Below are 9,260 nucleotides of genomic sequence, written 5' to 3' on the forward strand. Positions count from 1 at the left end.
TGGGAAGGAGACTGTTTCTCTTGGCTTCGCCCTGTCTGCAACTGCCATGTGGGGCACTGGGGTGCCTGAGCCAAGGCCTGTGGCCTCCTCCATGCATCTGGGAAGAGCTATGTGCTCCCCAGCTGCCTCTGCTGCATACAGGGCTGCACAGGGGTAGCCAAGGTGGGAATAGCTCTGTGCTTACAGGAGAGCCTTGCTGCTAATTAATTGATAGCTGCTCTAATGCTTCTCCTCTTCAGCGCTCAGCCCCATGCTGCAGAAGTGCTGTCCTTCCTTCCCACTCAAATTAGTGGTGACAAGTGAATCCCATGGAGTTTCAGTGAGGTGTGTGGCAGGGACTGCCACGACGGCTGAGCCCATCACCGCTCGGTGCGGAGCAGCAGCGTGAGAGCAGCATGGCCAGACATAGAAAGGGCTGCATTTAAACGAAGGCAATTTCAATGCCTAATGTTAATGGGAATTATATATACATTATGTATATTTAGCCGGCAGTTTTCTAACCTGGTCTCCTCATTTGTAACGTATTTGGTGAGGGTTTTCCCGCTGTCTCCACAAGGGGCACAGGCTACATCAGTGTGACCACTGCAGTTTGGAGCAGGAGTGATTTTGAAGTGGCTGGCCCTGGTCAGCAAATCTGAGCAGATTCAGTGCAGATTCAGTGCTCACAAACTAGGCAACAGGAGTTGTGCTCTGCATAGGTTTCACATGGGCTGGTGAATCGGAATCAGCAACAGGGACTGAGCAGCTTTGAGCTGATGCTTGTGATGGGGCTGGCTGGTCCAGCAGAGTGGGCTTGCTGTAGCCTGAACTTGCAAACCATGTATAAAAACAAGTAAATATAGGTATATATATGTAGTGTAGGTGTAAAGGCCTCAACACCCACTGCTTTGATCTGCTAGTTGCCTCCTATTATCACAAAATAAATTGCTAATGAAAACATAGCCACACTGAGAACATTTGCAGAGTGAGGTTTTAAGTGTGCAAGTAGAGTCAGAGCTTTGTTAGCTTCTAAAAGAAAGACTTTCTGTTGCAGATATATGCCTAAGCATATCTAGCATTGCTAGAACAAGACAGCCTTTATAAAAGAGCTGATTGGTTAAGTTGTCCATATAAATCTGGCTTGCTTACAGTACTCCAGTCACTTTGGGGGGATGGATGATCTATGGTGAATGGGGAAGTAGCATCATTATTTTCCCATTCTGATCAGTCGCCATGGCAAAAAGGCATGTGCTGCTCTTATGCTTGTAGTAGAAAATTTACAGCTTTGCAAGGATGCCTAAAGGCAATGGGACAGGGGAGGAAGATGGTTGCTCCTAGCTCATATTGTCCTTCTTGCTATAATTACAGTAATGCCTCTTTTTACAATATCACTCTAAACAGTGACTCTTCTTCTTCTGTGACAGCATTTCAGCCACATTGAGCTAAAAAAGAAATGCATCTCTCTTAACAGGACATAAGTAGCCTTGGATGTATAATGCCTCTAATAAAACTGTGTGGCAACTTGATTTATCAGAACAGGATCAGTGGTAAAGTGATGTCTCTGACAGTAATGGATGAAAGACTCCTAGCTTAGCTACTTTGTCTCTGCTGTCCGCCAATGCCAAGAGCAAGCTGGTTTTGTCAGCTCATTCATCATTTTTCTACTTCCCTCTCAACAGTGGCTATTGCACAAGGAGGGTTTCGGTTATGGCAGATGCTTGTTTCCTAGTCCCCTGCTGGAGCTGCTGCAGGAGATGGGACAGTGCAGATACTGGCTTCATGTCCAACGGGTGTCTGTCTAAGTGGACATCCTGACTCTATCCTGACTCTCCAGGGAACTGAGGACACGCCATCCCTCCCCGCCTCCATCCATCCTCCATTTTCTGTGGGAAGGAACCTGAGTGTAAGGGCTGGAAGGAGCCAGGCTATTCTTATGCTGGGTTTGGGGTCTGATTGATCAGAAGACCACAGCCCCAGGGCAGCCTAGGCCACAACCGCTGTGCCATCCGGATGAGAGGACTGCCTTCAGGAGCCTGAATTTTAGGTAGAGATTTTTTCAAAAGAATAAATGGAAGTGAAACATCCCAAGGTACACTGTAATTTATGTGTTTCAGTATCTTTGAGGATCTTCATGCCTAGAGATCAACTCAGTGCCATGCGCCCAGCATAGAACTCAGCCCAGTGCCTGCTGTCTCTCATCTTTCTGTAGCCTGGCCTGTAGTGTGGATGTACAAGACCCCCTCCAAGATCCCATGAGATGACACAGATGGGCAGCTTAAGCTATAATCCCCTGACCAGTCCCAATTGCTTTGAGGTCTCAAGAAGCAACAGAGATGCCCTAGAGTTGTGAGGCCATCAAGGGGCAACTGGGCTGCAAAAGCAGGTTCTCAGCCTTATGGTTTGTGGCCTTGAGCTGTCCCATGGCTCACTGGCAGCTTGGTGTGCAGTGCGGTGCTGGCAGTGTGACCTGGCCCTGCGGTTCCTGTGCTGGAACAGCAGAGCCTGGTCCATGTCTCGGGCAGGCAGCTGCACCACCCTGTGCATGCCTGAGGTTGGAGTCTGTGTAGTTTTGGGTCTGGTGAGTTCTTGGAGGGAGAGTGCCTAGAGCACTGGGTGGTGCAGGCTGGTGCTTGGGGTCACCTATGGTGGGCAGTTTGGGAAAAAATGTTGTCTTCCTCATATCCTTCTCTTCTCTCAAGAGAAAACAGAAAAGCATTGCCATGAGAAATATTCTCTCTTGAGTATTTTTCCAGAGCTTTCCATTTCAGCCCAAAACTTAGAGTATTCCTAGTGTTTAATTGTTTTTTCCTAATTGGAATCTGAAGAAGCCATTGAAGTGTCTTTTGCCATTAGACAAAAAGTTCATTCACCTCCCCACATTACTGAGAAAGTGCAAAATCAGCAGAATTAATTGTTGCTGTTAGCAAGAAACAAGAGGATCTGAAATTTGAAATGCATCATACTCACAATTATAAAGCCAGGAAACAAACATGAACTTTTGCCTAAGGCAAAATATTGAAACAAAAGATAGTGTACAGTGTGACAAGTTTGGACAGACTTCTCTACTGGCATCTTTCTCCAGCTCTTTAATCACGGGTTGCAGAATTTCTCAATCCTCTCTATGACTCAGCTTTGTAAGGAAACAATTTTTCAAAATCAAAATGAGCTTACTAGTAGAAATCCTTTCTACAAACTATAGTATTATTTAAACAAGGTATCTCAGAGGGGATGGTAGTGGGGACTAGTTAGTGCAATACTTTTACTTGGCATAATTAAGTGCATGTAAAAACTTTGCTCCCATTTTCCAAAGCCTTGTTTCCATCTGCACACCAGTACCCTGCCACGTTAAATCCACTCTGGAACGGGAAGGAAAAGTGTGTGCAGATACAGGCAGGACAGAGTGGAAGCCCCAGGGCAAGGACCATGCTGAGGGTTGGCTGGTTGGATGCAATGCTTTGCACGCCTCATACATTGCCTGCTGTCCCCTTGCCCTTGCAGCCATAGTTGGGGATGGGGAGAGAGCCGAATCCCCTCTGTTAAGGGATGACTGCAGCACAGTTAGACATATAGGAAGAACCAGAGCTGCCTCCCAGCTTCCCCAGCTCTGCTTTCCATCCCGTTAGCGGACCAGCAGGCCAGAATCGCTCCTTGCTTTCCCGCTTCCCTCTCTTGGCCTGTGCATGTCTCCAAGACAGCAGTTTAGCCCCAGGTCAGGCTGGCCCTTGGCTGTGTTGCAAAGATCGCCTGCAGGAGCCAGACCTCATGTCCTCCCTGCACTTGGGACAGGGAAGCAAAGACCTCAGAGACTCCCTGGAAATCCCCAGAAGTATTCCCTTTGCTCCTGCCATCTGCTTTGCTCAAGCTTTTGCTATACGCCTTTGTGGGGAGTGATACTCATCCTCCAAGAACATCCTCTGCACTGGTCCCGGGAGGGGATAGATCCCGAGCTGCGGAGAGCAGCCCTGAGCACCCGCCCTGCCTGGAGGGGAGGAGAATGGAAATGGTGATTTTATGAGATATTGTGTCTTGGGAATCTGGCCTCAAACCCCCTCCCATTGGGAACCCGCCCAACTCATTTCAAAGCAATCCTGCACATCTTGGGGTGCTCTCTTTATCCAAATGGGCAGGCAGGGTTTGCAGTGGGACATCAGCCCTTCTGCAAGGCCAAGAAACACATCTGGGAAAAGCAACTAGAGTGCCAGGGGTGCTTCTCCTCAGTGTATCTTTTGCCTGTGAGTGTATGGCACCTCTCACTCTCAGCTTGGTATCTCCTGTCGCTCTGGGCATCGTGGTGGCCCTGATCACCAGCACTGCGGCCACGAACCATCAGCTCTTCTGGTGTGTGCCCGAGGCACGGACAGTATCAGCTTCCTAAAAGTTACCCAGGAGACCTGTCTGGCCCCGGGAATGCCCCTCAGATCCTGAATTGCAGTAGTCATTTGGCTGGAAACAGCTCTCCACAGAGCTGGTTTATTAATGGGAAGCAGGAGCTGACAAGGTTCTTTTTGGAAAAAAAAATACAAGAGAGAAAAACTCTCTTTTTTTCTAGTGTGTGTGATTTAGTTTTTGGCTGTTGAAAAATCATTTATTTTTAATAGGAGCCTAAACTTTACAGAATGTAACAAAAAATGCGTAGTCATCAACAGAGATTTTTACTGCACTTTTCAAGTTACTCCCATTTCTGGTACTAAGGCAATAGCGTTTGGATAGCATCTGGAAGTTTCCTTTTCCTTTTCCTTGGGAAAAAAAAAGTGAAAAAATAGAGAAAAGCAAATTCTGAAGAAGTGTTGGAGGCAACTACTTTCAGATAATTTTATTGACAACAAGAAGATATAACCCAGGAGCTGAAGAGATTGCCCTGGGAACTGCCAGAGAGTTTACTTGTGCCTATGGCTCCCTGTCCTAGGAGATGCAGGAAGGGGAATAAATCCAGATAGTTCTGATGCAAAGATAAATGCAATTGTTTTCCACAGTGTTTTGTCCTATAATCCGCAAATCCATGTATCATAAATAGCAGTTCCACAGCCCACTGTTATGACAAACTCTTCTGGAACAAATCCAGCACCAGATTATGACAGACTAAAAATGATGTCTATTCCCATGGCTATAGACAGGGAACTGCTACTCAGGAACAAATTAACACCAAGTGCCATAAAAATAGCCCCTCTGGAATTATTCAGTGTTTTGGAGATATCATTTCACAGAGGTAAAAATGGATCAACTTGCTCACAAAATATGCATATGTATTCACTTTTATGAATAGAACTTATAAAACTAGAATTATAAAAATAGAATTTATAAAACTATTTATTTAAACTTTTATTTATAAAAGAATTTTAAAAGCTATTTATAAATAGAATTTATAAAACTGTGTTTATAATTTTATCTTAAACTGATGTGGAGCAAACAGACAAAACAATCACCAAGAATTTTTCATACAAGTTTTGTTCTAAGGAGCAATTCTCATTGCTTCTAACACCTTAGACAACCATAGCAATTTTTGGTAACAATCAGAAATGTAGATATAAAAGATACATACCCCATGTGCACATAGCTTTGTCATTGCTGTGTCTTCCACTTGTCACGACCAGCTGGAGCAGCGTGCTGGGAAAAAGCACAAGGACTGTGAGTACAGATGTGCAGATACCACAAGGAGCATTGCTTTGGTAGCGTCAGCACAACCTTTAATAAAAGATTTTTTTTTTCTCAGATGATGTCAAAAAGGTCAGTAAATAATTTCTAGGAATATGTGCATCCTTCTTACCACCTTATTGAAATTAAGTTGTCCAGGACAACTTTCCAGTAGCTCTAATGTTCACATTTCTACTTCCTGAGGGGTGAGGGAGGTATTGGCTAGAGATTTTAATCAAGGGTTGAAAAAGAAAAATGTCAGGACTGTGATTTCATGTTTTATCACCTCTTGCAGGAAATATCACCTCTTAATGTGGGAAAAAGGGAGTGAGGCTAGCAGGGGATTTATGCCCTCCTGGAGACATGATGTTCTAGCTTTTCTCCAAGTTCTCTCATGCTATTTCCATGGCAACTCTACATAATGATAACTCCCACTGATTTTCTTCTTTTATCTGTTATTTTGGTCCCAGATAGTGATAGAGCTGAGGAATGTATTTCTTTCATGCCACTCGATACCCATTGTTAGCCAAAAGTAAATAGTGCCCTAATTCTACAGACTTTTGGGAAGCACAGCAAATTTAGGAGCACAGTGTATTTGGGAGCTTATCTGCAGGGATGGTTAGGGCTGAGCCAGGAGAGTCAGTGCTACGAAGGCTCAGAGGATGCTCCACGGGATGAACACTTCCTACCAGGGCAAGGTGGCAGATGTACATCCCACCTCGCTTTCTCCTCCCTGTGATCGGGTGCCAGCTGGAGGCTGAACAAGAGGTGCATGGTGCTGTGGGAGGGGTTCATGGGGAGCTGCGTCTCAGCCATCCTGCCTTGTCAAAACTCTCCTGTGTCAGTCTGGAGATGGTTGTGCTGCCTTCCTGGGAGATACTCCCATTCCCTGATCTCTGTTCAGGGCTGCAGAGTGGAGCCAGCCCACAGGACAAGTGGCATTTCCCAGGCAGAGCTGAAGTCAGAGACAGCCTTGAGCAAGGGCTTCCAATCCACAGCTTCCTCCCTCTTATGAAATCTCTGCTGCAAGCAGCTTCTGGCTGGTTTTACACAGCAGAAGTGGTACGCATGCAACTTTTTCTGGCAGACTTGTGCTTGCTTCATCTAGCTAGTAGGAGAGGATGGAGTCAGTCGTGAGTACTGGGGCAGAGAGTTCATAGAGAGCTTGGAGTCTAGCTGCTAGCGTGGGCTGAAGCCTGTTTTCCGAGTTTAGGCTGCAAATCAGTCATTGCCAGGGAGAATAGGCCTGTCCAATTGTGGAGGTCTAACACAAATATCCCCTTGATTCACTCTGGGAAAGCCCCTGGCCCTCTTTTCTTTGTACAGCTAGCCCAGCAAGTAAGCAGCGCCAACTGAAAGGACATCTCCTGCAGGAAGGGGGGCCTAATCAGCTGATGTCCCCTTGATGGTAGAACCCCTTCTGCATAAGGATGCTGCCCACCAGCAGCGCTGCCCCATGCCTGGTTAGTCCTCTCTCTGTCTATTAACCAGCCACCAGCTTTTGTGGCACGCAGGTTGTGTTGATAAAGCCACTTCTGCAAGAAGGCATTCAGTTTTCTGCATGTAAGAGGGTTCATAAGCATAAGAGTGTGACAAGGACTGATGCTTTTCTGTTGTGGTAGTGTTTGGAGTCACGGCACAGAGTGGTAAAGAAGCAGGCACTACACCCCAAGGGACCACAGAAGGTGGCTGAAATCACTTGGGATCTGTGTCACCTGTGACTTTGGCGGGGTGACACAAGCAGGGACACATACTTGCTCTGCCTGACTCCCTGCAGCAAAGCAGGGCTCCATCTCTGCTTTACCCACACAAGATGTTTTGGGACTTTTGTTGTTTAATGAGAACAGCACACTCTAGGGAAAACTGAAAAAGAAACCAGGAACTCAGTGCTATCATTAGTCCCTGTCCCAGGTTAGGCGGTTTATTTGTGGTTTGGGATGGGTTGCCGTTGTTGCCAGAGCATTAGCGAGCCGTGGGCTCAGTCAAGGCCCAGGCCATGCAAGTGTTGGAAGGATAAGCACATAACAGATACCATGGCAGAGTACTAGCAAAACAACAGCCACATCAAACATAATATTGAAGTGCTACTAAGTGTCACATATGAAGTTGTCAATACGATTTAAATCCAGCACCTTGTCTGCATGTATTATGATGATCCCTTTGATATATGCCACTGTAAATAATCCCCCATCCCCTGAACAGAACACGGTTTGAGGCAGTGAGGGGAAAGACAGCTGCTAAGGAGGGGGCCAAGAGAATGTTTCCAAGTTCCACATATGAAATATAATCAAAGTTAATGTTTTTATTTCTTAGAATGTTGCTAAGACACATATACCCATAAAAAAGTTTCTTTCCAGCCTTCAATACACAGATGTATTTAAGGCAAAAACCAAAGCCAAAGAAGCTTCTGTAATTGATTTCACCAGCAAGAACTTGACTTTTCCACATCCCCCCACCAGATTCTCTATTCAAATGTATCATTAAAGTTCCATTGACTTCACTGTGAGCATGGTATGCACGGTCACAGGCAGAACCTGTCCCCAAAACAGTTATGTTTGAAAAGTGCACTGTGAATGAAAAATCAGGAGAGATGGTGTCAATGGGTTCATCTCTTTGGGATCCTTTAAAGGAGCACACAGCATTTTCCCATTCATTCAGTGCAGACATTCTTCAGGTTTTGGAGATTACAAGCAGGCAACAATGGCAAATGATATTAAAAACAGGCAGATGCCCAATGAAACTTGCAGAGGAAAGACTTTCTCCCTCCTCCCACCCCACTTTCCAAGATTTGGAAGGAATTGCTTATAGCTCCAGCCAGGGTTGACTGCATGGTAAATTTGGCTTTAGGACTTCTGCAAGATTGCAAGTGCAAGGGCCACAAGATACAAAGCACTGATCTCGTGTGAACTCACTCCAATGTTTTATATAGGTTAACATGTTTCATAAGCTACTGTTACGTATTCTAGGTAACTCGGCAGAAGTGGGAGCACTTGTTCACACCACATCTAGTTTTAACTGATGGTGCGAGTATCCTGCAGTGCCCCCATCTGGTACTCAAGACTATGAACCAGCGGCCTGACGTGAGGAGAAAACTGAGGGTGTTCCAGCTTTCAGACCCTCACAGAGGACAGAGTTTCTCTTGTCTTTCAGCGAATATATTGAAGTACTGTTGGGCCACGGAGCCAATTTTCTCCTAAGAGAAGTAGCAGGGGCAGCAGGGAAGGGAAGCCCTCGCAGAGAGGCACCATGAGAGCTGTGCAATCGTGTGCCAGGGCAGCCAGATCCCAGCTCATTTAAAAAGTCTTATGAGAGTCTCTGCCATCCGCCCCTAGTAGGAGCCTAGCAACAGTCCAAGCCTTGAAGAATTTGCAGCCTAAGCTGTAAAGGACAGAGGAAACGTTCTTCCCCCTCCACCAAAACCTATCAGAAGCAGAGACTAGGAGAGGTTAAAAAGCTTGTTCAGCTGCTGCAGGGCAGTGCTGAACAAGTGCTGAGCTCTCTTTAAGGGCCTTTGAGGGACTGAAAAGTGCTTTTCTTTGTCTCAAGGAGTTAACACCGAGTTTGCAGTCGTGGCCTAGCAATTGAAATGTCCTGCCCCTTTCTGGCTGTCTTCTCCTCCAATAGACTGCATCTTTCCTGGCTGAAATCTG

Source organism: Tinamus guttatus, unplaced genomic scaffold, assembly GCF_059628265.1.
Source record: "Tinamus guttatus ecotype Peru unplaced genomic scaffold, ASM5962826v1 Tinamus_guttatus_pri_ptg000472l, whole genome shotgun sequence".
Classification (NCBI taxonomy): domain Eukaryota; kingdom Metazoa; phylum Chordata; class Aves; order Tinamiformes; family Tinamidae; genus Tinamus; species Tinamus guttatus.